We start from the raw sequence: 27,375 nt of genomic DNA, 5'->3' as shown, positions 1-27,375 counted from the left end.
TCTCAGTTTGGGTCCTTAAAGCACACTTATCTCCCCACCATTAGAGGATTCTTGGGGCCACTGAGTTGATTTTTCTGAAGCTATAATTTATTTTAGAAGGATGCTCAGTCCCCACACTTTCACCCCATTGGAGTCCCTGTCTTTTGTTTTCAGGACTGGGTTTGGAGGATTATTGGGGGAGGTTTCCTGGGCATAAACAGAGGGAAAGTCTTTTTGACTTTCTGTTCATTACCTATCCTCCCATTCACCAAGTTCCCTGTGAACCCTGTCTCTTTCTGCCAAATGCTGTTCATTAAAGCCCCTTGATTCTTCCTCTCCTATCTCCACCATTCTATGTCCTCTCTCATCGGCTCACAATGCTTCCTCTTCCTTGAGCCTCTGCTTAGTCAAGGGCTCTGCCCAGTTACTCTACTTTGTTTCTCTGATTTCCCCCACCATGTACCACTTACAGCCACCCAGGGTGTTTTGTCTTAAGGTGTTCTCTCATCTATGTGCTTCTTTGATGAAAGTACATTGTCCTGTATGAGTATCAGGTGTTAACTGATTGCACCACCAATACATTGGAAACTGCAAGGGAGGCTCCTAGTTTATCACAATCTCTCTGAGTAACTGGGAGCAGAAAGTCTCAATAACTGAAAAAACATAACAAAACGACAACAACAACAAACCCCAAAAGAAGCAAAAAGAGAGAAAGTGCATTTTCCTTTGGAGGAAACTGAGATACAGGCAGGTCAGAGATAGTTGGGTAAAGTGCAGGACATGATGCCATTAGAGAAACCCACTCACCCTTGCTGTACAGTTCCCATCCTTTCTGCTTTTTGGCAACCTCAGGCCTCAGAAAGTACTGTACTTATCTTTGGCTTATACCTCAGAGGACTTCAGAGTTCAGTATTAGTACACCTATCACCCCTAACCACTTCTTTGCCAGCACATTTGGTTCAGAAAGAGCTTTATTAGTAGCCTTGCTCATATTATAGAAACATAATTTCTTCTTGAGGAACTAACTACTGAGAGAAGGTGTTTGTAGAAACTCCCAAATTATTCAGTGGCCTTTTCAGAGCCTTATTTCTTGTGAGGGAGTGCAAACCATGAGGTTCTTTCTTCTAAGTCCCAGAGCTCGCTGCCTCCCTTCAGAAGTAAGAGAGAGGGTGAGTAAAACTAAGAAAGGGGTGGTGTCTAGTGGTAATCCAGGCTATGAGCCCCTCCCCCTCCCTGGACCAGTGGCAGTTGCTTCTGTTCCGTTGGGGTTTCAAAGGCTGCCCAGCAGGGCTCTGGCCACATTTTGACAGTTGGCCTGTATAGCACCTGTCCCTCTCATGTAGTTCTTAGGTGCAGTTTTCCAGAGGGGCTTCTGAGTGGGCCACCTAGTCCTTTTCTCTAGACCAGGCTGCCATTTAAATGCTTTTAAGGGGTCTTAATTTCTTCTGAACATCTGGGAAGAGAGGCATCAGGACCCAGATTGATTTAGAGTTCAAGAAACTGAGAAATTTGCTGCCTCTACTTAGTAACTGTCCAATCTAGATATTGTCTTGCTCCAGAAGTTTGATGCCCTACACTTAAAAGAAGATACCTTCATGGGAGGAATGGATAGCTGCTGTTATTAGGCTATCATTTCTTTGTGGGAAAGTCATATGTCAAGCTATTCATTGTCAATGTGAGTTGTCAGGTCCCTCTTCAGGCCAATGTCTGGGGAAGGTAGATGAGGGAAGTCATAAGGAGCATGCTTGATATATCTGAGAAGGCTAGGAGAGCTAGTAAGAGAATTCAAAACTATATCACCATCCCCTAATGGTCTTACCAGGTTCTCAGGCCTGAGGTGTTCACCTCTCTGAGGCTGGAATTGAGCTTTTCCTAAAGTCCAACTCCAACCAGTAAAGTCCTAAGACTGGGGCTTCACCTAGTAGGACATCAATAACTGTGGAAACATCTTGATACCCTTGTTTTCTCTGTTATAGGTCTCCTACCAACAATTCCCAGAAGCCATGACATGTCCCTGCAGTTGGTGGTCTTCCTGGGCCCAGAAATGCCTGGAAAGGAAGGGAGAGGTCAATGCAGGGCTAGTATAGAGACCAAAAAGCCAACAGTCCAGTTACTTTTCCAAAAAAGAAACTTTTTTGCTATTTTCCAAACCTGATTGACTGCTTTCTTCTAAGCATAATAGGAGGACAGAGGACATTACCTATAGTTATGTACAATGTTGTTACTTCCCTCCCTATATTTAACATTGTTGTTGATGCTACCCTTTCCTCAAGTGTACCACGACTCCTCCTGCATCAAGTATCAATCAGAGGAAACCACAAAACCATAAATCACAATTGGATTTTTGCTGCCAGTCATACTCCCCTCCTCAGGTTTTGCCTTCAGAATTCTTGCTCTGGCCCTCTGACTGAGACAGCCTCCACTCTGGGTAATGTACCCTGAGAAGTGTCGAGTCAGCTTCTCTGAGAAAGGATGTTTTTGAGGCATGTGTACATAAATGCCTCACAATTCTCCAAGCAATTTGGTATGCCTTGACTAATCACCTCTTTACCAAAATGCAGTTTGCATTTTCTATGGTGATCCAATCAAACAAAGATGGGAAGCTGTGTTCAACTTCTCATCCTTTTGTTTGGTCCCTCCAACATCTGGGTGTCTTTATTTGTATCATTCTGCTTCTCCTGCTCTTTTGTTCACAGAGGAGACTGGACAAGCAGGGTGAGGAATGAAAAGAGAAGCCATCCTCTGACACCCCACAGATGTCTTGCTTAGGGACTCAGAAGGAAGCAGGAGAAACATGTCACCCATGTCACTTTTCCAGTATTTCAGGAATTTAAGTTTAAAAATTTTCTCCCCACATCTCTTCCACTTACCATCACACACACAAAAAATGAAGCATAGCACACCTCTCTCTTACCAGCCCCCCTCACCACACACACAAACACACACACACAGAGACACACACACACACACACACACACACACACACACTCTTTGACCCTCAGGTGGAAATATCAAGGAAGAATGCTGTGCAGGAGACCCTATGCCACTTGTCTAGACATCCTTTGTGTTGTTATGACCACAGCCACCTTCTCCATTTCTGAGCTGCTCCCACGAGAGACCCTTTTCATCAACTCCTTGGTACATGATGCTAAAACTGGAATGCCCTATTAGTATATAATGAAGGACAATCCCCCAACTGTTTACTTGATTTTCTGTGAGTATCTTCATCTTTTCCACATCAACTTTTCTTGAGCTCCTGGAGGACAAGACACTGTTTCTCATGCATTTTTGCATTCTCTCGTGCTTGCTTAGAGCTTGCCCTGAATGCCTATTGTGGGCATTTTTTAGAGTAAAATAATTTCAGACTAACATACACAAGTACTGAATTTCTTTTCTGAAAACAGAAAATAAAGGGACCCAAAGAAAGTTTGGGAAAATCTTGATAATCTTTAAATGAAACAGATAGGGGAACGGGAGATGATCAGATAGGCACGTCTATATCTAGGCAAATATCAAGTACCAAGTTTGCCACTTAAGGCCAAAATTGCTGGGACTTAGATTGTGCAAGAGTAACATCGAGGGCACTCCAGGAATTTCCCATTTCATGGACTACTTCAGGCTTCAAAACAACCTACTGGGTCTCATTTACTAACCCTTGAAGAGAGCTTGACTAAATAGCTGTGTAGGTGTGGTCCATAGGAAGCCTATGAAGCTTAACTGTGTGGCTACTTTCATAGAGATTTCATAAAGGTTCTGTAGAACCTTTCCTATGGTAGCCATAAATGTTTTCCAAGACTGAAAATCCTGGACTTTCCTCATGGTGGCCTCAGGGTCTCTTATTTAATTTAGTGTAAAAATCTCTTGATTGCAATTGCCTTACCCAGGGCCAGACCAGTGACTTGCAGATGCTCTTCTAGGAAATGAAGCTGAGTTTGTGCAACCTTACAAATTCCAGCTGCTAATAACTGAGAAGGTTGCTCATATTGAAGCATCAGAAATAGTCTTGACTACTTCTGCACTTAATTGAACCAGAGGTTTGCTACATTTCCAAGGGTAGCATTGATAGGAGTTGGTGAAGGAGAGTGAAAGACAATTTTTAAGCAGTATTGGCAGTCAGCACTGGATTTTAGGCACACAGTAGGTACTTTCTGGGAAGGAGGGGCCCTCACAACTAGCAGAAGCAATTCCTTATTATCCAATACTACAGAATATGCTTTTTTTTTTTTTTTTTTTTTTTTTTTTTTACACAAAGCAAGTGTGCCTGCTTTTGATGGACATAGATTAATTGGTAGGTGAGGTCAATTGATAGGACGTCATCTACAGAATGCTTACCCATTAATAAAAGTTATTCTTCCTTGGGTATCTCTTCATGGGTAAGGAGAAAATAGGAACTTTAGGTTGGTTTTCAATCCCCAGTATCCTAGACAGAGCTTGGCAATGCAGAATCTTATTAGAGTAATGCAAATCCAGGGTGATTTCTCTGGATGTTGGGGGATGATGGTGGCAATCTATGTTGTAAGCATTCACGTGTGTAAGTAGTGTAAAAACTTTTGGATAAGTAAAGGTGAGGGAGTCCAATATTAGTGCCTTCCCAAGTTTTGGAGAGATGTTTCTATTTGATAAAGCTAGTCAATATCCCAATAAGCTGGTTAAAAAGGCCAATGTCTATTAAAATATATTCAGCTTCTTCAAACTGATGAACATGGGAGTCAGCAATCAAAGATGTGCCATTCCTCCTTATTCTATTTCCATGCACATTCATGCTATATTTTCCAGTGTGCAAAAAGGATATGTCTGGACTCATTTCTAGTTGTGGCTTCAAAAAATGAAATATGAAAGCTTTGGGGATTCTTGAAAAGAGTTGATATTCAAGTCACATTTAAGTTAAAATGTAACATGCTTTTTTTTTCCTAAAAAAATAAAAATAAAAATAAAAGTTTTTTATTTCCTTCAAGAATCTCTCACTCATCGAAAAAGTGATGCATACACACAATGCTTGAGGAATAGAATGTGAGTGAAGTACTTTCTGCAGTGGAAGTCTTCATGTACACTTGTTTGCAGGCCTGAATTGGCACACGCATGTAGAGATTGAGCTGTGTGTGCTCATGTGTTGGGTCCAATGTTCTACTCAGCCAGTGTCACAGTGCCTTGACAACTGTCTCCTACTTTAGGGGGCATTGCTCAGGAATTCGAGTTGTTAGTGGCTAAGCACATCACAATATTGGGAAAGACGCTGATGACATGTCTTAAGCAGAGAGGACAAGAACAGTGGAGATGGCCATATGGTGACAGATGTGGAGAATCCAGTCTTTGGAGCCAGACAACAATTATGTCTATGCAATGAGATTGTCTCCACTCCTCAAAGCCTAGTGTAATTCCCCACCCTCTTCCCAGACTGGTCTTTCTAGATCTTGCACAAGGTCTTGTTACAAGCTGAGAGTCTTCAGGCTTTCCAAAAAAGATGGGGTCTTGATGTGCCCTGAGTCTATTAAACCTCCATCAAATTGTAGAAATCCAGCTCCACAATACTCTGTAGCATTCCCCAAACCCTTCTCCTCTCTCCATTGATGTCTAACCATCCTTGGAGGTCTAGCTTATGTCTATTAGTTCGGTGTCTTGTCTTGGCTATCCTATAATACCCAATTATATAACATGAACCTAAATGTTACTATGGCACTATTCTGCCAGAAGTGTGTCATATCAGTGATTTGAATGAATAAGGGAATAGTCTTGCTAATACAGCTATACAGTTAGGTGCTTAGATGGAATAATGAAAACAATTCAGTAAGAAATTCAGCTTCAAGTGTGTGCTATAAGTTCTGGGGTGAGTCTTATAATGTGGCCCCTATATAAGGTTAGAATTTAACTAGCTAACTTACAATCATATAAGCCAATTCTTAAATGTTTGGCCTTCCTTCCTTTCTTGTCTTCCTCCCCTTTCTTATTGTTCCTCTAGAGAACTTTAAATTATCCTGCCATCTGCAAATGGCAGAGTACTTGTCTTGGTACCCCTTCAGTTGATCCACGTTCAGTTTGGGGGCTGTAACTTTTGCAGTAATGCAAAATCAGTCATGAAGTCTGGGTTCTTAGTCCCCAGGGCCAGAGGTTCAAGAAGCACCATATTTTCTGTTCGCCTCTGCTACTTACAGTGGCTGAAAACTGCAACTGAATGGTAACTAGATTTCTGCACTTCTCGAAACTTTATAAGGGTGCCTATGCCATAAAGAGACTCAAGTCACAGGACGATCCCTTATTCTGTTTCAGGAGACTAAAGTCTCTGCAGTACCCATATCCCTGTGCACACAGATCCTGGCATGTAAAAGAGATTTTGTGCTGTGTTTGGGGACATCCTTGTGCCTGTATCCCAACTTGCTAGTGAAGAAGCAGTATAGCTCTCTTGGAAAGTCCTTCACTGCCACCCACACAGTTCATAATCAGTCTTACATAAAGGATTCACTCTTAACAGTAGAAAGGGGAGGGGGCTGGTAACTACTTTTTCTTTTACTTGGCCAAGATAAGCCCTGCCCCATTGCTACTTTGGGGCAAAGAAACAGAATCTTTTATATGGATTTAGACTAATTTTAAAGTCAGAAGAGTTATGGATTTTTAAGTAGTAAAAAATACCCCACAAATACCTCTCTAGGAAGTAACCCAAAAGAGGCTGTGAGATCAAGCACAAATGGCTTGATAAGCTACATTAATAGAGATGATTATTTTTCATATGTGCAGAACTACAGCCAGAACATCTGAGAGTGGCAGTTACTAAAATATGGTCAGATCAATTGTTCTCCATGATCTGTTCGTACTTTGTTTCATAATACACACAAAATGGTTTAGAAGAGTGAGACCAGTCACTGACTGAGAAATCAGTGAGATGGATAGATACAAAGTCTAGTGCTGAAAGACTCAATATGGACTTCCAGTTTTGCTACAAACTAGCTCCATGGCCTCCAAGCCTTCTTGCTCATCTATCACTCTGGGGTGGGACAACATATTTGTGTTCTGAATCAAGTGAGGCACTGTTTCTTAAAGTTCCTCATATATCCTAGCATGAACTACATTTTCAGTACATAGTCAAGACTCTTGTCTCCCCAAGTGTGAGTGTTTGAAATCTGGGTGGGCTCTATTTTTCATCCACTCCAGTTCTTAGTAAGAACTTGCCAGTGGGAAATGATGGAACAATCTGTTGAATGAATGTTGACCCAAATTAATTCATTTATATTATGCCTCAATTCCTAGGTCTGTTCTTACAATAATAAAACAAAAATAAAAACAAAACAAAGTAAACAAAAACAGATATGTGTCTTTGTTTTGAAAATATCCCTTTGATGCCATTTGGGCAGTGAGTGTTTGGGCATTGTTTTGAAAGTCTGGCTTTTCACTGTGTGGCAGCGTGTTCCCAGATCCCTGAAGGCCTTGATGAATTGTTTCATGGCTTCTGTCACATTCAACCCATGTACACACTCTGCACTTATCATTTCTCCATAACTATAACTCAATGGCAGAGTTGTTAGCATTGAACCATAAATTGTATAAGTATGTATATAATTTCAGGGGTGACCTTTTAGTATTCGATAACCAATTGGTGTGTTCTTCCCTAGGGAAGACTATTTCTCCCACTCTCAGCATCTCTCGGTTGCCTAGTTCTTTGTCTAGGGTTGAAGCCCAATCAGATTTTCTCCTTAGATGTTAGTAAGTCTTGTTTAGGTACAATGTTGGTGAGGCTTCCTGCGTATAGCTTCTTTGACACTTCTAGAAGACACAATTTCACAACAAATTTCCTGTTCCCCTGGATCTTACAATCTTTCCACCCCTTCTCCTAGAAACCCTGGGACATAGGTGTACAAGATGCACTATAGTTGTGTCAGTTGGGACTGTTCACAACATGGTCTTGTGTACTCCATACTTTGGCGAGTTGTAGTTTTTTATGATGGGCTATGTCAAAGAGTCATTTCTTTGATGAAGGATGAGAACCATGCCTACTTGTAGATCTAAAGATAAATACTCAGGATACAGTTAGGAACCATACTTTTTTCATAAGAAAGTCATGAAGTGGTAAGAGCATCCATACATGACCCAAAGCTAGCTTTCACTGTGAGACTTTTGATAAAATATAGTTGCTGTATGAGATTTCATGAAGCAGTCAATTTGCAATTTAGATCTAAAGGTTCAAATTCTCCTTGGAACTGGAAGCCATCTTCTTTCTTTCTTTTCTTTTCTTTTTTTCTTCTAAAATGAATGCAAATTTCTTCTGCTATTGATGTCCTGGAATCTTAACTATAGCACAATATCACTTTTGTATTTGCTATCTCACATGTATTTTACTTTGTGTTTCCTTTGTCTTATGTGTTTATGGCTATAGTAGAGTAGCTCGGTTCATCTCCGCTTATTGAAAGTCACCCTTGTATAGTAGGATGCAAATGAGAGCAGGCAGAGGTTGAGTAGTCCTTGATCTTCAGACCCCTCTGTTCAATCAATAAGAAGCCTCAGAGTTCTGTATTTGTTCCTTTTAGGGAAGGAAAAAAAGTTGAAAGACATTTTAAAAATTGGTTGTGGGTTGTTTTAATTATTATTATTATTATTATTATTATTATTATTATTATTATTATTATTATTATTAAATCTGGGCATGGTGGCAAATGCTTGTAATCCCAGGTCTTTGGAGGCAGGGAGAAGGCATCACTGCAAATTTGAGATGATCCGACTGCGTATAGAGAGGTGCAGGCCAGCCAGTGCTATATACCACATTTGTTTCAAATAAACCAAAACAAAACCATCAAAGTAAGGTCATTTTCAACTGATGTTTTTGGTTCATTTGAAATTGGGATTTAAGAGTAAAGTTGCATATGTGTCCCCCAGAGGCTTATGTGTTAAAGGCTTTGTCCACAGGGTGGTGGTACTGGCAGGTCACAGAGCCATTCAGAGGTGTGATCTGATTGGGACATGACTTCAAAGGGGACTGTGAGAAGCTGGCCTATTCCTCTTCCTGTTTGTATCCTAGCTTCAATGTAAGCCCTCTGTCTAATCCTTGCTCCAGACACATGGCTATGCTATATTCACCAGGGAATACTTTTTTCCTTCAAGAGGAAAAATATCAGGGCACAGTCACAATCAAAGGCAAAAATCAAACTCCAACCATCCAATGCCTGGGATCCACTCATGATCTTCTGGATTCCTCCAAGGGCTTGGGTCACTTCTCCAGCTCTGCCCTTTGCAGCACACACCTTGTCTTCCAGGCTTCAGATGCCTGTACTCCACTGTTGCTGATCTTGGTGGTCATTCATGGTACTGGCATCTCTAAAACACTGTCTTCCACTGTAACTAGGCTTCACCAATAGCCTCTCATAGGCTCTCTTCATGGTACCAAGCCTCAACTCCTTTGCATGACCCCTTCAGTCCTGGGTCATCAATTGCAACTGAGGCTGCACCTTCACCAATGGCCTCCCAGGGCCTCTCACTGTGCTGAGCCTCAGCTGCTCTTCATGACCCCTTCATGCCTTCAAAACCAGTACCACCTGGGTGACTCTTACACATTACCAACTCCTGCTGCAGCACAAGGTACAGCATTGGCTATCTCTGAACATAGCCTCTTTGTGCTCTCAGAAAACACTTCCCAGAAGATTTCACTTCAGTGATGCTGGTCTCTTCTTAATCAGCATCAATAGTCCCAGTAATGCAAAGGTTTCGCTTTAGTAGTTCTGGTATCTTGTTAATTAAGTCCTTTGAGCTTAGGGTAGGACCCCAAGAACCATGAATCTAGATGAACTCTTCTTTCTTAAGCCTTCAAGCCCTCTGCATTTTATTGTAATATTAGAGAGCTGAATAACACAAAGAATTGGTATTAACTAGAATATTTATTTGAACTTTTAAGGCAGATGTAATAAACTTAGAATGCCCTATGACAAAAAACAAAAAGAGAGATTGAAGGGTGCACAACAGGTGATATAAAGATAAGACAATAAACCATCAATTAGGACTTTTAGAAAAGTTCCTACCAGTTAGCAACCGTTCTCAGCAGTGGACATTCCATGTTGGGGATTTATAATAGCTAAATCATAGCTTCACAGTGTAAGCAGTACAGCTCTTCAAAGGAACAGAAGTCTTGGAATCTTACAGATCTCCTTCCCTGGATTATTAGCCTGAAGGAGATCCACATGTCCTGCAGTCTACACAGGCACTCATAGAAATCTAAGGCTCAGCATTTCTTTCCATTACAAATGAAGGAGATGTGCCATAGCAAGATTAGCCCAGCTGTACATTGTTACCAATAATGTGATACCTAGGCATCACTTAACTGTCACAATTATCACCAAGTATAGTTTATGTTCACTATGACCTTACACGATGGATGTCAGCAATATTTGAGCCTTAGCATTTGCTAAATACTTTAACAGAGGAACACACATTTTGTGGTGTCATACTTTGGAATAACATTTTAGTAGTTATATTTAAATGTGGTCATTTGCCTTTGTAAAGACACACATTCAAATTTGTAGAGACACAAATAGATATAAACTCAAACAAATGTGATTTTAAAAACTTTTAGAGAGCTTAATTAGTAATCACATCTTGTGCTAAATTACTCTACCTGGGTTGGTGGTTCAGGAAGCTTTCTTTGTCACCCATGGTTTTATTTTAAAAAATATTTCAACCCCTTATGAATATTAGTAGCACAATGGCAATGAGGGCCTGTGTAGGTTTTACTGGGATTTATGGGTTATTAACATTTAATTACCTTTGTTTGTTGGCATTTCTCTACACAACATATCACCTAATCTACAAAACTACCTGCCTCTAAAAGCTATGCATATATATTATGTAGTACATCTTAATGTGGCTTAAATGGTCCTCACAGGGTTTCTTTTTTTTTTTCCAGCTCCTTTACCATGCCTGTCTTGAGTACACATGGACATCTCTCACTTAGACCTTTTCTCCCAAGTGTCATCCTTCAGCACTAATGCCTTAGATCCACAAGTCACCTGTGAGTTCTTTCCCTATTTTGGCCATGAATTCATGCAATACCTCTTCTTGGTTCTACCTCACTGGTTAAGCCTTTCCATTCTACTTTCTGAAATCCATAATAATGAGCAAAACTCCACATTTTTCTTCTTTGTCTTGCACATTTGCTCTGCTTTTGCATTGAGAATCAATTCTGAGCTCCAATCACACACTTCCTTAGTTTCTGTTAACAAGAACGTGAGTTCAGGCAACAGTCCTTGAAGAAATAGCTTCTCAGAGACTTAGGCCTACATTTCTTTTCTCTTTCTATTAGACATTTTCTTTATTTACATGTCATATGATATCTCCTTTCCCAGTTTCTCTTCTGAAAAAAATAAAAAAAAATAAAAAACAAAAACAAGAAAACCCCTGTTCTCTCTCCCCCCTGCATACCAATCCACCCTCTCCCACTTCCTGGCCAGGCCTACATTTCTTAAAAGGAGAATTATTGACAATTCCAGACCATGGGCAAACAAAAGATGTACAAAGTGCTTCCAAAGCTGTGAAGTATATATAAATGGTTATTACTCTACATTTTATGGAGTGAGATGGACACACTATTCAAGCTTTGTTTATCCTGGAGGCTGGAGGCTTAGTACTGTGTGTGAGACTGGACTGGTTGCTACCTGTGGTAGATAGATAAAGATATTCATGAAGGCCACAGCACTTTCCCTAGTACACACACTTCTGTGATCCTTTTTTTTTTTTTTTTTTTTTTTTTTTTTTTTTTTTTTTTTTTAGCAGTTCACACTGTTTACATAGCTCCAAATCAAGGATTGCAAATAAATATCTAGGTTCCATTTAGAATAGTGGGCTTCATAAACTTTTTTAGTTTTTCACTTTTGTTGTAGAATCATAATTGAATGATGGAAAAATCCATTCCTGAAGAGCTTTATAAAAGGACAGAACCTAAATCAGTTCTCTGAATCACATACATAGAACTTATTGATCCTTTCTCCTGGCCAGTTTTAGTCTCTCTACAGAATATCTAGATGTTTTGTGCTACTTGCCCTTTGCATAGTTGGTCAGCCCAAGCTAGCAAATCATTGCAGATCATCCTACTTCAACGTGAGCATCTCTGAATGGGTCTATCTACTATGGCTGACCCAGTAACCTTCATACTCATTTTGCTGAGAGGAGAGGCTAGAGGGAATGAAATGGACATGGTGAAGCCTATTTCCTGTGTCAAACTCTATATGGACTTCACTGACTTCACCCTGTGGCGTTTTGTGTGGTTATTCATTTTTTATGTTAGAGACACTGAGGTTTAGGTGCCAAAGGGAGAGCCTGCTTAGGAGAAACAGTGCTGCCTTATTCAGTTCATTGTTGTCTTGACACCAGAGGCACAGGTTTCCCCTAGACTATCAGAGACTGAGAAGTCAGTGTTGTCCCTATATTCCTCTATGACACTCTCACTCATTACATTGACACATATCATAGGAGCCTTTGCTCAGCTAACATGGGTTTTACCCTTATCATGCCTCAGGTCATTGCATGGGATTGAATTATGATCTCACGAACAAGGAACAGTCTCCCAAGAGAAGATCATTAATCGAAAATCAACAGACACAAGAAATTTCTCAAATACTGTCAACATTGATAATATAAAATTGCCAAATTCATTTAATATTGGATATTAATAAAGAGTTGATGTTTGACAAACACTGAACCTTTTGATTCTATTGTTACCTACTAAAGTACATCCTGTGCCATACTTTTAATTTCATAATTAAACAACACTCATTATGTGAAGTGAAAATGCTCTTCAAACCACCTGCATTTTTAGAAGGAAGGGAGCCACATCTTTCTCGTTTTGTCATCTGCTACCTGACAGGATGAATCAGATTTTTCTTTTTCTTTAGATTTGCATCAGCTTTAAATATCTTTTTATCTACATTATGTAGACTGTCAAAACTAGCTTTTGGATTATTTTAACACTTGGTGAGATCACAAGGCTTCCCTGAAAATATATCCTATCTTGACAAGGCATTCAACCTTAAGAGAAGTTTAATTAACAAATGCCAGAATGTGTTTCCTCTAAAAAAATGTGACACATTAACGATTTGTTCCTATCTCCTGAGTATAACAACAACTTAGCCCTTAAAAAGGAGAGATGTTGCACCTTCACATGGCTCATGCTAACCACAATTCAGGGTTTTTTTCAAAGGAAAGTACATTGAAGCAAATATATAAAATAAAATTTCAAGCATCCTGCTGCTTTGGTTCAATTTTTAGATATGCATTATTACTTACAAATACTATCGTAGATGCACATTCTTTATAGGAACTTGTAGCCACAGAGCCCAGCTTAGGACACAGTTTGGCACTGTTGCACTTTTGTCCTTTGACTCATGTGCCCCTTAGATGATAATGGACTTAGCCCACAGAAAGCACATGCAGAAACATGCCAAGACCACTAAGAACCATGAAAACAGCCTTTTTTTTTATAGTTTGCATGTTTCTCTAAATGACACATGATAAAAAGGAAATACTAGGAGGAAAGGACAAATTGGCCAAGTCCTGTGTCATTTTTTCTTCCCTCTCCTCCTGTTTCCTTTTCTCTGTTCATGGGGGACTGACGGCAGTTCATTTTACAAAGGACTAAGGCACCACCACCTCCTCCCTTCAATGGAATCATCTTCCACAGTTTTATTTTCAGTGGTTTATCAGTATTTCACATGTCACATCTACCTAAATGCCTAGTGCTTACTTATTTCCATTACTTCCCTGTTATAAAAATGATAGGTTGATAATCTGTGAAAATGTACCAGGAGAGACACAGCTCTCCTTGTTTGCCATAGACTTGAGTTCTGAAAGTGAAATTGCAGAGTGAAAAGGCCACATGAAGTTTTTGGATATTGTAACAGATTTCCAAGTTGCCCTCAAGATAAGATTCTTTTCCCAATTTACACCATCAGCAACAACATATAGGAATGTGGGTTCCTCTCTGTACCCTTGCCAACACCCTGTGTGTTTGAACTGTTTTCAATATTAATCTGCTGGTATTTTATTACTCTTTGTATTTTAAAATGCCTTTTCCTCCTTATATATTTGGTGAGAATACAGATTGTGAAACTGCCAGTCTTTGTACTAAAATTCCTTCCTCTAGAGGCTTAGAAAGCCCTACCCTAAAGAAATGCTGTCCTGGCCCTATAATTTTCAGTATCTCAGTCAATCAACACTGGCCCTTTGTAGGCCTCAGGCCTATAAGGCTGTCTGCCAGTCCTACAGAGAACATTAATGTATTAGTCATTTTCTTTTTTACTCCCTTTGGCGACCTGTGCCTTTGGGACGTCTTTGATGCTTTTGGTATGGCTAGAGTTATTGATCAGTGGACCAAACGGGAGGGCTGATAATGCAAGAGAGAGGTTTACCTGAGATAGTAGCCAATGTGGACAGTATCTCCTTGAGCATGCTATTGTCTCTACGTCTTCATGTTGTGACAAAATGGAGCCTGCAGAAAGGCTCTTGATCTTTGCTAGATAATCCTGGTAAGCTGATACCTTGTGAAGCAAAGTCAGCATTAGGAGGCATACTAGAAGTTCTAGCAGACTCATTTAACTCCAGTCACTTCAGTCTGCCTGTTTACAAAGTGTCATTATAAGAGTATATTGAAAACTGGTATCTTCTGACCACCAGAGCATCACATCTTGGTTCTTTTGGGCAAATGGCTACTGGGATCCTTGTGGCTGGGTGAGACCCTGTGACTACCTCTATGCTACTATTGTGAGAAAAGTTGACAGGAATCACTGATGGCCTGAATCACTTATCTGTGCCAGTCCTCTGCTTCCCTCTCTGGTACAATGCCATGCAGCATACGAGGTCCCTAGGTAGGGAGGATATGGTGCTGTGGCTGCAAAGACTCATAAGAGCTGGAGCACAGGACAGACCTGAACTTAAGGTTCTGCTCTGAGGAGCTGGGATGTGTCAGCTCCTTAGTCCACAGTAATCTAGCTCCTTTTGACTAATATTTGGAAGGAGAGTTTTCCTTGTGGGTGTTTAATCACTAAACGGCTTATAAAAGAAAGTTAAAATGTGAAAACATATCAAACATACTTGCCATGTGGAATCTCCCTTACTCCAAATAAAATTTGAAATACTAAATGAAAAGGTGAAAGGCCAAGAGTGCTAACACATCACTGGCTCTTGCTTTGTAGCCAATGGAGGGCTAGGTAAATTGCCTTTGACTTCTCTCCTAGTGCAGCAGCCACTGTAGATGGGTTTGGCATTTCTACTTAAAGGGAGGACTGAGACACCCATGGTGATCTAGATGTAGCAAACCTGGGATGTCTCACTATACTTCCCCTATCATTTACCCTTACTATGATTGTTTATGCACCAGATTGAAAGGCACGTGTAACCCTTCATTATTTTTTGGAGGCAAAAGAAAAATCAGATCTAGAGTCATTGTGTACTACAAAGGCTGGGATTATAAACTCTGTAATGAGTTAATTACAGCTTTACTAAAATAAGATGTCCCTAAAGCCTTGCACCACACCCCCGTTTTCCATGTGGTGCCCTCACCTCAGAGACACTCTGTACTCCTTGTCCAGTGAAGCCCTTTGTCTGAAATCTCTGACTGACCCCTTTCCAAGTAGGTGAAATAGCTCAGTATTTTCAAGCAGGTGCCTAATGCATCCTACTACATAGAGTAGCACCCTCAGAGCACCTCTTTTGAAATGGACAGCCACGTTACCATGCTAAAACTTCACTACACTTCCAGCAATGAAAAAGCAGAAGGAGAGGGAGGGGAAGGAAAAAGGGAGAAGGAGAGAATGGGTCATTGAAGCTGAGGTCACCTGTTTGTGGTAATAGCTGTTATGGATTCTTTCTGCCTGTGGCTCCACACTGTTATCTCTTGGACTCATTTGACTGCTCTGCCAAGAGCAGATAGAGCACATCAGGAGTATGATCTAGGGTTCTATCCAGTCAGTCTGCTTATCCCTCCAAGTATGTCCTAGTTAATCATTCTTCAGCCTAAGCCTTCTTAATACTCAGAGTGGTAGTTTGAATATACACATATCTCTTTGAAGGATTGTCTTTTTATCTTTAGGAATTATACTGGCTATTTATGTGACTTAGTTATCATTCCCAGGGGGTAGAAAATTGGAGAATTTTCTTCTTCCAGGACTTTTTTCCATTAGTGAGACGAACTTCCAAATTCCTGATGAGACTCTCCTGTCCAGTTGCTCCAACTCTGGTGGAACACTTGGAAAGAGGTGAATCAGTGAGGAGGAATCACTTTGTATCCAGACTGAAGGTCACTCAAGGGTCAACATTACCTCTAGTTCACATGACCGTGTAAATAGACTTAACTTTTCACACCACACCCCACATGGCCAGTTTTATTTTGCTTCTTTCCAGTCCCTTGAAAGCAGAGCCCTCATTCTGTCTGACTTTTCCTGTCCCTTTCCCCACTGCATTTGCAGAATGCTGAACACACTGGGGAGCAAGTGATCAATACTGGCTGAATGGAATCATTTACAGGCCTGTTCTCAGACACCACCCTAGGTGAAATCTCCTCTGTGGGGCAAGCAGCATACAGGCTTTGTTGTTAACCTGTGGTATCCTTTGAAGTCCTGAGACATTCATGGTATAGAAGACTCAAGCCTATCACATACAAAAGTGTTCGGACCATACCAGAATTCGATAATGTGGGTCACAGACCCCTATATATAGCATGGAAGTAGTGTCCTTTGCATTCCCTCCTCCAACTATAGAAAACACCTTGCAAAATTTTATCTGGTGAAAACTATCTCTTATAAAGCATCATTGGGTTCCATCTTCATGTTCTCAAAACTAAGAAGCGATGTAATTTGTTTAATGGCTGCCATGGTTTGTTCATTTTCCTCTTGTTTTTCTCTTCTGTTTTATTTTACTCCCATCTCAGAGTTAATTTTTGCTCTACATTTCTGAGTTTTGTAAACCTAGAGATTTTATTTTGTTTTTCAATTTTAAATAAAAGAGGCTCTACAAGTTTTCCCTACCCTCCAGCCTTGACTATCAATTTATTGTTTTTCTGGAAGGTTCACACGCAGAACTCTGATTGTGTTCCTTCTTCAGTTCTCTTTCTGGTAATTGTGACTGAATTCCTTGTCTTTAATATGCCATATACTCTCCACCTGGCAAAAGATTCAGACAGATCCAGATAATAAATACCCCATAGACATACAGACAGAGAAACCCCTGTAATTGCTTTCATAATGACTCTCCGACATCAGAAGCAGGCAAATAATGGTATTTAACACTGTTTCCATTCTTTATCTGAAATGTAATTTTACAGAGTTATTGTCAGGCAGTGTGGTGAATGTACAAGCACAACTGTCATATTCGGCTCATATTAATTAGCTGCCCACGAGAGGGCCAGGCGAGTAGAGGCAAAGTTCTCTTCATTTCAGATGGTCTGATATTCAGGCAGAACCATAAGTACAATAGCTTGATTAACATAGTTGCTTAGATCAGGTTTTCCCTGGGAGTATGTCAATTGGCATTTTGAAGAATCAATTAATTAGCACTCCAAATAATCCATTCTTGGGTTAATGAAAGTGTTTTTGTACAGCTGCAGAAAAAAAAAAATTACACGAAGAAAAACTAACCCTTTCCAAAGAAGCCAGGAGGGAAATTTATCTCAGAAGCCTGCATCATCCATTTCAAAATTAGTACTTGATTGTCCCCAAAAGTGTGTGCTTCCTTTTAAAGCTAGGGGGTTGGCTTGCACAATTTTAGGCACAATGTGCCTTGGATGGGCATCTGACTTGGAGGAAGGCATATAAAAGGGAGCCATGGAGGTGTGGAAGTTAGAACTTAAATTCTCACTGTTTTGTCTTATAATCATGTTAATTAGGGTAAGTCAAGGCCAGCATTTTGCATATCGTTATCCACAATTTTAAACAATTACTCTTTGAAGGTGGTAGTACATTGTTCATGGTTTATTTTTGTTTTGATTTTTGTTTTTTTAACATCACTATCACATATATATTCTTGCTTCTTGGAGTTTCAGATTTAATTCCCAGATAAAAGACAGCCAAGACTATCCCTTTTGGAGGTACATATTTTAAAACAAGGTGTAAATGATCAGAAAGTTTAAAATCAGAAAGTCCTGAAATCCAAGGCCTGAGTTTGGTCCTCATAGGGATACTTTGGTCTCATCAAATCTTCCTCCTGCATAAAGAGTGGTTAGAATTTTCTTTCCAATTTTTCTCTTGGGATTCAAATGTTATAGAACTCATGTTTAGGGATGCTTTTTGTTTCTCTAAAGTGATCTTAAATGAATAAAAGAGTTTACCATACCATTCATCTTACTCTACTTACCAAAACTTGGCTCAAAGTATCTAGTATTTACACAGTTCCTCCTTGAGAAGTGCCAACATTTTAATAAGGGATATTAATGTATCTCTGTATTAAATCATTTTTAACCCTATTCATGAGTTTTACTACTTTATACATTGATGAGAAAGCCCATAGGAAAGGAAGGTATAAAATATGTGTCTTGAAGTCCCAGTGTTATCTAAAATTTGTATGGAATTAAACTGCAAAATTTTCACTTGTATGAACTGTTTTCATATAAATATGCATTAAAATAAATGAGTCTCATGATTTCCTGTCAATTTCTAATTGAGTCTACCTGATAATGTGTGTTAATGATTGGTGTATGTAGAAAATCAAATCAGTACACTGAAAGGAAGTCAACCTGAGGGTTCTGCTCTCATGACTTACTCTCATTCCTTTTATTTCACTTAAGAAGAGAATAAATCTTTATAGAGTTTTGATGGTGCTGAAACACATTTTCCTGCCTTTTCATTTGTGGGTAAAAGTTGATTAGTTACATAGTAACACTGCATCTTCAAGCACTGCATGGATCTAACATACACCACAATCCCTGCTATCAGGGGAAAAGGTAAAAACACACACAGTTAAATATAAAGAGGCCACTGGTCTCTTTCTAGGAAGATGAGAAATGCCCCCAAACTTAGAGCAGTTTTTTTTTCTGGTTTAATGAGTCCAGCAATGTTTCCATGCTGACAGAGCCAAGTCACAGAGGAATATGCCTTCCCCTTTCCTGGCCCTCTTTCTTCAAGGTGACTGACTGATGGAGAGGGCTTGTTTCCTACACATCTGAATGAACGCCAGCAAGATTCAGCATCTCCTGCTTAGTGCTCGTCCTTTATTTTTAGATCCTGGTGGCAATGTAATGTGGCAAAGTTTGGTTGTCACTGCTGGCTGTGGACTTCAGCCAGGAACGAGATCTATTGCTTATTTTGCTAATCAGCTCCTTCCATATCTGCATGCTCATTTTCTGATAGCTGATGAGGCGACAAGGTCATTGGACGTACAAGTACTTATTTAAAAACAGACATGAGCGTGAGATAGAGGTTAGTTGGGTCTATCAGAGCTGTCAATCAATTAATGAAAATTATTGAGCAAGGACACTGTGGGGGAAGCGAACAGAAGGAAGGAAAATGACCATGGAGACACAACATAGGGAAAACGACAGAACTGACTGAATGTGCTCACGTGAGTGCTAAAAACAGACATGCTCACATCCCAAGTGAGAGACAGCGCTGCGAAACTGACTGCAGCCTCTGACTCCAGAGGCTCAAAGGCTGACAGCACAGGGTTTTGCCCAAAGGTGTACCCTGAACAATGTCTTTGCTCGGGCATGGAGGACAGAGGCATGGTCCTGATGAGTATGATTAATGTGCCCAGGACCTGTGGCCAAATTGCCCAGTACTTTAAAGCACTATTATCCAGACTTAAATCCTTGGTTTATGTAGGCTAAATGAGTACAAACAGCTCCCAAATTCAGGGAGAGAAAATATCTGGTCTCTAATTGTTATAGTATGGCAGACAAGGCAAGCCAAAGAGAGCATTACTAGCAGAGGCTCAGAAATGATGTCCAAAGCACCAGTCGATCACAGCAGCCCACTGAGTGCTGGCTGCAGAGGGGCCCATGCCATTATCAGTGCAGAAAATCATTGTAACTCGGTTTTTACCAGGTATGGACGGTGGGGGGGGGGGATAGAAGATATACAAATGAACATGAGAAAGGTAGGGGTGTGGAGGGGAGAGAGAGAGAAAGAGAGAGAGAGAGAGAGAGAGAGAGAGAGGAGAGGAATGAGGAACTAGGGGAGAAGAATCACCAATGCTTGTGTGAATGAAAGATAGGGAGGGAGGCAAATGAAAGACTGCAAAGTCGGAAGCAGGGAGATACTGACACCAAATCTCTGCAAAGCGTTCAAAATTCTCCAGCTGCCACGCTTTTAATTTGCTACCATTCTAATTAAAATGCAAATTAAATTTATAATTAGCATCAGCGCTTTCTAAAGAAACCTCCTTGTGCGCTGCACAAACATATGGGACGATACTGTAGTGTAAAGTTTGTAAAACAGAAGTAATAGCAGAAAGTGTTGAGGGGGATGAGGGGGAGGATTCTTTCTCTCTCCCTCTGTCTCTCTCTTTCTCTCTCCCTCCCTTCCTCCATCCCTCTCTTTCATCCCCCCCCCCCCTTATGTCTGCTATTCTTGGGAAGTACATTTTATGCAGCCACAGGATGATTTGTGTGATGGTAAGGGCTCTGCTTACAGGAGTGTGGAAGTTGTGAGCCAATGTCTCCTTGCAACAAAAGGATTGCTGAATGTGGAGGATTGGCTGGACTGTGTTTTTGTGTTGAATCAGGTGTCAAGGGTTAGCCTGCATGTCAGAAGGATTGTATAGGAGATGCCAAAAGGCAAGGGGGGTCAAAGCTCCTAATCAAAAAGCCTATGGCTAAAATTAACCGCTGTTTGCTTCCAGATAATTAATTTAAAAATTGATGGGGAACAAAGTACCAAAATTACCTCATGATTTGAACACCTATCCTGTTTTCAAGATAAACTACTCAGATTTGCTGCAGATTCTGGGAGTAGGGTGGGGTGGGGTGGAGTGAAGTGGAGGGTAAGGCTAAGCAGATGAGGAGTGGACATCGACTTAACTTGCATTATGTAGAAACACTCACCACTGAGCATAGTGGTTTTACCCCTCAGTGTTTTCTGCACATAAATAGAACACTGGTGTGGGCCACTTCTTTTGAGCATTTGCTGAGGGAGGGAGGCTCATGGGGGGCAGTGTTCCCTCCCCGCAGCTATAGTAGGTGAAGGATGATTGCATACAGCCCAATCTCTTATATTTGTCATGTTTTAGTTCAGGGGAATCATTATGAATTAGAAGTGAAATTGGCAGTCCACGCCATCACTGGGCTGTACTTTCCAGTGAAGGGTCTGGGTCCTACCTACACCTCGGCGTCTTTTAATATTCCAGAGATTCTTCTTTATCTATTAACCAGACTCTCCATCAGATATTTTAAAATTTGAATGTAACAGGAATGAATATTTCATAGATGTGTGTTAAGCTGTTATTAAACTATAATGTAAAGCAGGATTGTAGGAATATTTTTATATGTCAAAAAGTCAATTAAAATGATAAGCCTGTAATATCACTATTGTGGTGCTGTGCAGACATTCATTTCATATGCAGGAGAGGTCCCTACCGCCCAGCATTTGGGTGTGAGGCAGGACTGTTACATATTCAGAGGCCTGTGTACTTCAATTTCATTAGTAACACTTAGGGCCGTTTTCAGCAGAGATTAAATGGAGAGCTGTGCAGGGATAAAGCCTCCAACTTGAGTTTTATTTAGTTCTACAAAAACAACATTAGGTATACACAAAGGTAGGTGCTCACCCAAATGCACCATGGATTTCTCTGGAAGGAAATGTCAATCTTTAAGAAAAAGGTGTGTCTAATGAAATGTTATAGCAAGGCTTTGTTTTGCTTAAAAGTAACTGTGTTGCCCATTGGGAAAGCAGTCCCATGGCGTTGAAATTCAGAAAGCAGAGGAAGAAATTAAAACTGTTGTGAGGTGCTTTGGAGTGCAAAGGCTTCCTCATTGTAGCCTTAAGATTAAAGCCACATACGGTACAAGGAAGAAATTTTTTCTCTACTGCTTGCATACTTAGGAAGAAGTACGTAGAAACATAATTGGTAGATGAAATGTTGGAATGCCTTATAAAAACGCGCATGTGTGTTTAAACTTTGCCTGCCCATCAATTCTTCCCCAGGCAATGGCCATTGTCAAAAACTGGATGTGAAAAGATGATGTGCTTGACAAGTTTGACATAACTCAATTAATCAAGACCTCAGTTGAGAAAGGGGGATAACTCTGTCAATACGGCAAGGGACTGCGTCTTCCTATGTTCACAGAGTAAAAGTTCCTTATTTTGTCCTGATGGCCAAGGGGAACTCAGGCCCCCTATGTAAGCCTTCTGTGCTACTAACAAAAGATGGAAAAGCCACTGCATAAAAGCATTTCTTTGTTTAATTTCTAATTGTTGTCCTTCTTGTATTCAGAAAATGAAGTCACCTTTGTCGTGGTTTCATGAACCGCTGGGTAATCAAAATTATTATGCTGCCACCTGTTGTCTGTTAATTATTCTGAGGAGATACTCATAAATCATAACACTGGACAATAAATCAAACTGTCAGTCCCTAGGTCAAAGGTTACCCATGAAAAGTTATAGGTCACCAGAAGGGTGTGAAAGAGCAGGGTTTCAGAGCATCACTCATTGTCAAGCACCAGTGGGAGATGTACCACCCAGACAAAGGGAAAACTGAAGTTCAGAATTCCAGCCAGAGGACAGGAGGCATCCACCCAACATAGTCCATCCATTCATGAAGCAGTAAGATAGTCTTGTCTGAACTCGAGAGAGTTAGCTGTTCTCTTGAGATCCAGCTGCAATCAGAGTTCCCTTTGGAAAAGTGTAGAGTCGTGGGCTGCAGGATACTGTCTCCCTCTTCTTATATTTGCTGTAGATGATGCAGACTTTTTCATTTTACTACATTATTCATCAAGACAATCAGAACATGTCAAACTGTGGTTGATTAGAGGATACTTTAGAATGTCTTACTTCCCAAATTAATTTGGATTGGAATAAGTTTTCCTTGCGGTATGACAAGAGCTTGAACCACATGTAAGAGTTTAAACTCATTTATTTTCCAATCCCCTATATTTAAAATAGCATCATCCCTTCAGAGTGTGGTGCATGATGATGGATATTCTTGGTTTAAAACCTGGCTAGGGGTAAATTATTTCTGATGTGGTGGGAGCAACTTAAGGATAAAGCATAATAGAGACATAATGGCAAGGCAGCTGGGACACAGAGCTAATGTTCCAATCAGGGGCACATGCCTGCTGTTTGAATTCGGGTGTATAAAATGGATGCCATACTTGCATTAAAGATTTCTCTCTAAAATGTTCATTTTGAGGGCTTTCTGCTAATTTAGTTTCTTCTAGGAGAGTCATAAGAAAGATGAGTGCTTTTACAGTGTCAACTTATGCCCTATTGCTTTTTATTTTCCTTGAACACACACACAACACAGTTTGTATTCAAACTATAGATGTCAGAACAGACACTCACAAAGACTGTCTGGAGAGACATAGTCTCCTCCAGCATCTTCCTCAGCACTGAAAAATTGTGAATAGCCCATTTTGGATGAAAGCAAGTCAGTTTTAGAATGTAAATGGTTTGTCAGGGTTCAGAGGAGGTCTAAGTTCATTGATTGACTCAAACTTAACCATGCCTTCAAATTTATTTGCATGGATCAGAGAGTTTAATTCTAAACTCGCAACAACATGCCTTGTGGGCACTGAAGCCACCAGGGTTTTCAGCAGCTCTCTACCACAATTCTACTTAAAATGTCTTAAGGTAAAAGTCATAAATTCATAAATTCTCTTCTTCCAAATGGAACATGGTAGAGTTTTTCTGATTAGTTTTGAATGTTCAAAATGGGAACATTTAAAATGTGATTCCAGTTGGTTGAAACAGAATGTCTAGGTAGAGAAGATGGTAGCTTTTCACATATGGGATGTGGATGCTTTTAGAACTTGATAGAAGGTATGTTCTATGTTAGGTTCAGGGTGCAGACCCAGAACAACATGAGCTCTTCCTGGAGCACTGAGTCCAGGAGTTGGTATAATGTCAGGTCATTGAGAAAAGCCTAGGCTGATCAACTTTCTTTTCCAGGAAGTGTAGGAGTCTAGGGTTTTGGTCACCCTCTGTGATAACAGTATAATCAGAAAAAAAAAAAAAAAAAAAAAAAAAAAACAGGGCTCAAGCCTAACTTTAGAAGTCTTGAACAATAGAGAAGTGAGGGTTTGCTATAGATTCAACTTCCCCATGTTGAAATCCTAAGTACCTAAGAGTGCAACTTGTCTTCAAGAATTTTCTTGGGAATGTTTAAAACTTGTTTAGACTGGTTGGCTTTATCCAAGGTTCTGAAATCCTATAATGACACTCAGACAGCAAGGTTGTGCCTGGTGTTTGTTGGTGTGTATGAAAGAGATCACTAGGACACAACACAAAGGGAGAGCTCTGCTAGCCAAGGCTCCAAGCCTCAGGAGAAACACACTGCTGGCACCTTGATCTTGGACTTCTGGTCTCCAGTTCTTGAACCAACAAATTCCATTTGTTCAATGAATTCTGTCTGTTGGAATTCATTTGGGAAGCCATTGAAAAATAATGTGACTCCTCTCTACACAAGTATTTGTATTCCTGTGTGTAAATATCCATAGAGAAAGGAAGTTCTGTTGGCAAGTGAGAACGGTGTTGAAAATCCATGTTGCCTTTCCCTTTGGGTGAACCACTGTTGTGACCAACGAGTCACCAGCAGGGGGAACGGGGAACAAGTGGGAGAGAGAATCTTAGCTAGAAAATTGTTGCTGGAGAGGTCACCATACCTGCTGCTTTAGACAGGGGCCTCTCAACCTCCAGGTGCACACATAGGATTACCCATACCTTTCACCTGCTCATTCCTAGTTGGCCTGTTTGGCCACTCACATGTCAAGCATACTACCATCCCAGCCTCCAATATTCTCCTCCCACTTATCATAAAACTTACTCAGCAATCAGAACTAAAGTCTTGCTTCCAATTTAGCTCTCTGTCCCTTTCTTGATTTATTTTTCTTAACAGCCCTATCTGAAACTGCAGATGACTGTATAAAACTCAGTGCACACAAATGCAAAGTAGGCCAGTTTTAGAAAGACATCATTCACCAATGGATACCATCTTTTAGAGAGGAGATAACACAACCAGCAAGTACTTCAAGCAAAGTGCTCACAACCTCTGTCACTATGGATGAGATACCCTGCTAAGGGGTATCTATCCAGAAGATAACGGGTTTGTCAATGAGCCTGTCTGGGAGACTTAGACTTTTTTTACATGTGCCTGTCAAAGTGTCATTTGCTTATTTTCTTTTAATTGGAATACAATATCATTTTATATCATCTTGCTAAAACAGGCAAACATAAAGAAATCTATAGCTGTCAATAAAAGTGAAAAATTATTGCAGATTTCTGTGGTCTTCTCTCAGAGGCCTAAGAAACAATAGATGTGGTTTAGCTTCAGTACCACTGGCCCAGGTTTCCATGAACATTTTACTTGGTAATATTCAGATCCATACCTCTGCTGCAGAGCCAAGAGTGTTGTGAATAGTTAGTTCCTATCCACACCAGCACCCCTCACCAATTTGATTGCTAACTGATAAGGACACTCACTGTTGCAGGATAGTCATTGCTATTGTAAAACTTTCGCATACTTAAATTGAGGCTTATGATTTTTTTTCAAGTTCTTTAAAAAAAGATGGAAAAGCCCCTCTACCAAGGAGTATATTACCAAGACAACTTGGTGACACATCATAATGGTTCTGTGGCTCAGTTTTATTGCAACAATTAATGGAACAGTACTAGTATTTCCTCAATGTTTGTTTTCGTAATGCCTGCTAATAAAGTTTTATTGAATTACAGTAGCTTTCACTTATGACTTAGTTGCTTTTGTACTGCAACTGCAGTGGTGAGTATTTTTTTCTTTTTTCTCTTTTAAAACCTTGTATTTTTATTAATTGAAAAGTCATTCAATTCATTCTGTTCCTGCTTTACACTCCAGCTTCAATGCCCACATTCCCTCGATCTCCCCACACCTCCAACTCCAAGCCTTCAGTCTCTCCGCTTTTATAAAACAAATACACAAATAAAAAACATAAAAAGAATAAATAAAAAGGATGGAAATATAGTCATATACAGTAAAAAAAATCAGAAAACATAATATGCAAGCAGTAAGACACAAATACAAGAGAAAAAGTCTACAAAAATGCCACTGACCTCATCATATCTACTACTGGACATTGGGCCTCTTATTAAATATAGTTTATATACATACACAGTGTGACCAAATTGGAGAAAATTAATTTTTCTTTTTCAAGCCATTGTTCATTGGAGATAACTTCTTAGTGTGGGATAGGGATCCATTTCCACTTCTCACCTTCAGTGCTGTGAACCTATCTGCTTTCAGCCTGTACAGGCCCTTTATGTATTGACAGAGTCTCTGTGAGTTCATATATGCTTCAGCACCACAATGCAGATAACACCAAATTGTGTAATTTACAAATGGTAACCTTCATTCTTCATCATCAAGAACAAACTTGAAGTGGCTTCTACTATATAATATAAAATGTATGTATACATATACATACATACATACATACATACATACACACACACACACACACACACACACACACTCTGGAAGGACTCTAATTGTTAAAGAAAAACTGAGTGGATTACAGACCCAGTGAGGCTGCTTCTGAAGTCAGTCAGTGCAGAGTTGTGCTGATGACTTCAACTTCTGACCTTGGTCACTCTACTATATTTGCAGTAATGGCAGGCAGAAGCAATGGTTTGGCTCAGTGATGTCTGGTAGTGCTGCACATTCAGTTATCAGCTGTCCTCCCATCACACCAGTCTCGGGTACTGAGGATGTGTGCTTATCTATTGGATTGCTCAGTAGCCTTGTGTTCAATTATACTTTCTCCAGAATGATCAGCCCAGTTTGCTCCTTAGATATTTGGACTAAACAATTTGGTGTGGGTCAAACTTTGATCGAGCATATTGAACACATTGATATCCTGTATGACTATGGCAAGCTGTTGTTTCTGAAATGTTTCTCATATCCTGCCAGTCATGTCAACTGTGGCAGAGGCAGCATGACCTCCAACTCTCTGGGTTTCACCATCATCCCTGGTTGACTCCTTGCTCAACTCAACTCAGGTCCTGGGGATCTCCAGAGGCCAATTCCAGGCTGTTAATCAGGTGGGCTGATGCTCCAGGAATTTGTCCTTCAGCTCCACAGATCTATGCATTTGGGCAAAACAAGAGCTGGGTTGGTGAACAGGTCATGTTGAATAATTTTGATAGACACTGTTTAAGTTAAAATTTGTCTTTGTGCATGTTCATGTGTGTATGTGTGCATGCAGAGGCCAGAGGTGTATGTCTGGTGCATTTCTCAGTCACTTTTCAACTGTATATATGTATA

The 27,375-nt window shown here is 40.2% G+C and overlaps 1 long non-coding RNA gene across 1 annotated transcript; it reads left to right on the top strand.

The window, feature by feature from the left end:
- Positions 1 to 1,243: 1,243 nt before the first annotated feature.
- Positions 1,244 to 25,808, top strand: LOC116102379. The gene is made up of 2 exons (XR_004123117.1): positions 1,244 to 3,193; positions 10,856 to 25,808. It is a non-coding gene; the product is annotated as an uncharacterized LOC116102379 (long non-coding RNA).
- Positions 25,809 to 27,375: the final 1,567 nt, after the last annotated feature.

Source organism: Mastomys coucha, unplaced genomic scaffold (genome assembly GCF_008632895.1).
Source record: "Mastomys coucha isolate ucsf_1 unplaced genomic scaffold, UCSF_Mcou_1 pScaffold21, whole genome shotgun sequence".
NCBI classification, from domain to species: Eukaryota; Metazoa; Chordata; class Mammalia; order Rodentia; family Muridae; genus Mastomys; species Mastomys coucha.
The sequence above is the reverse complement of the archived record's forward strand: the minus strand, read 5'-3'. Positions and strand labels throughout refer to the sequence as shown.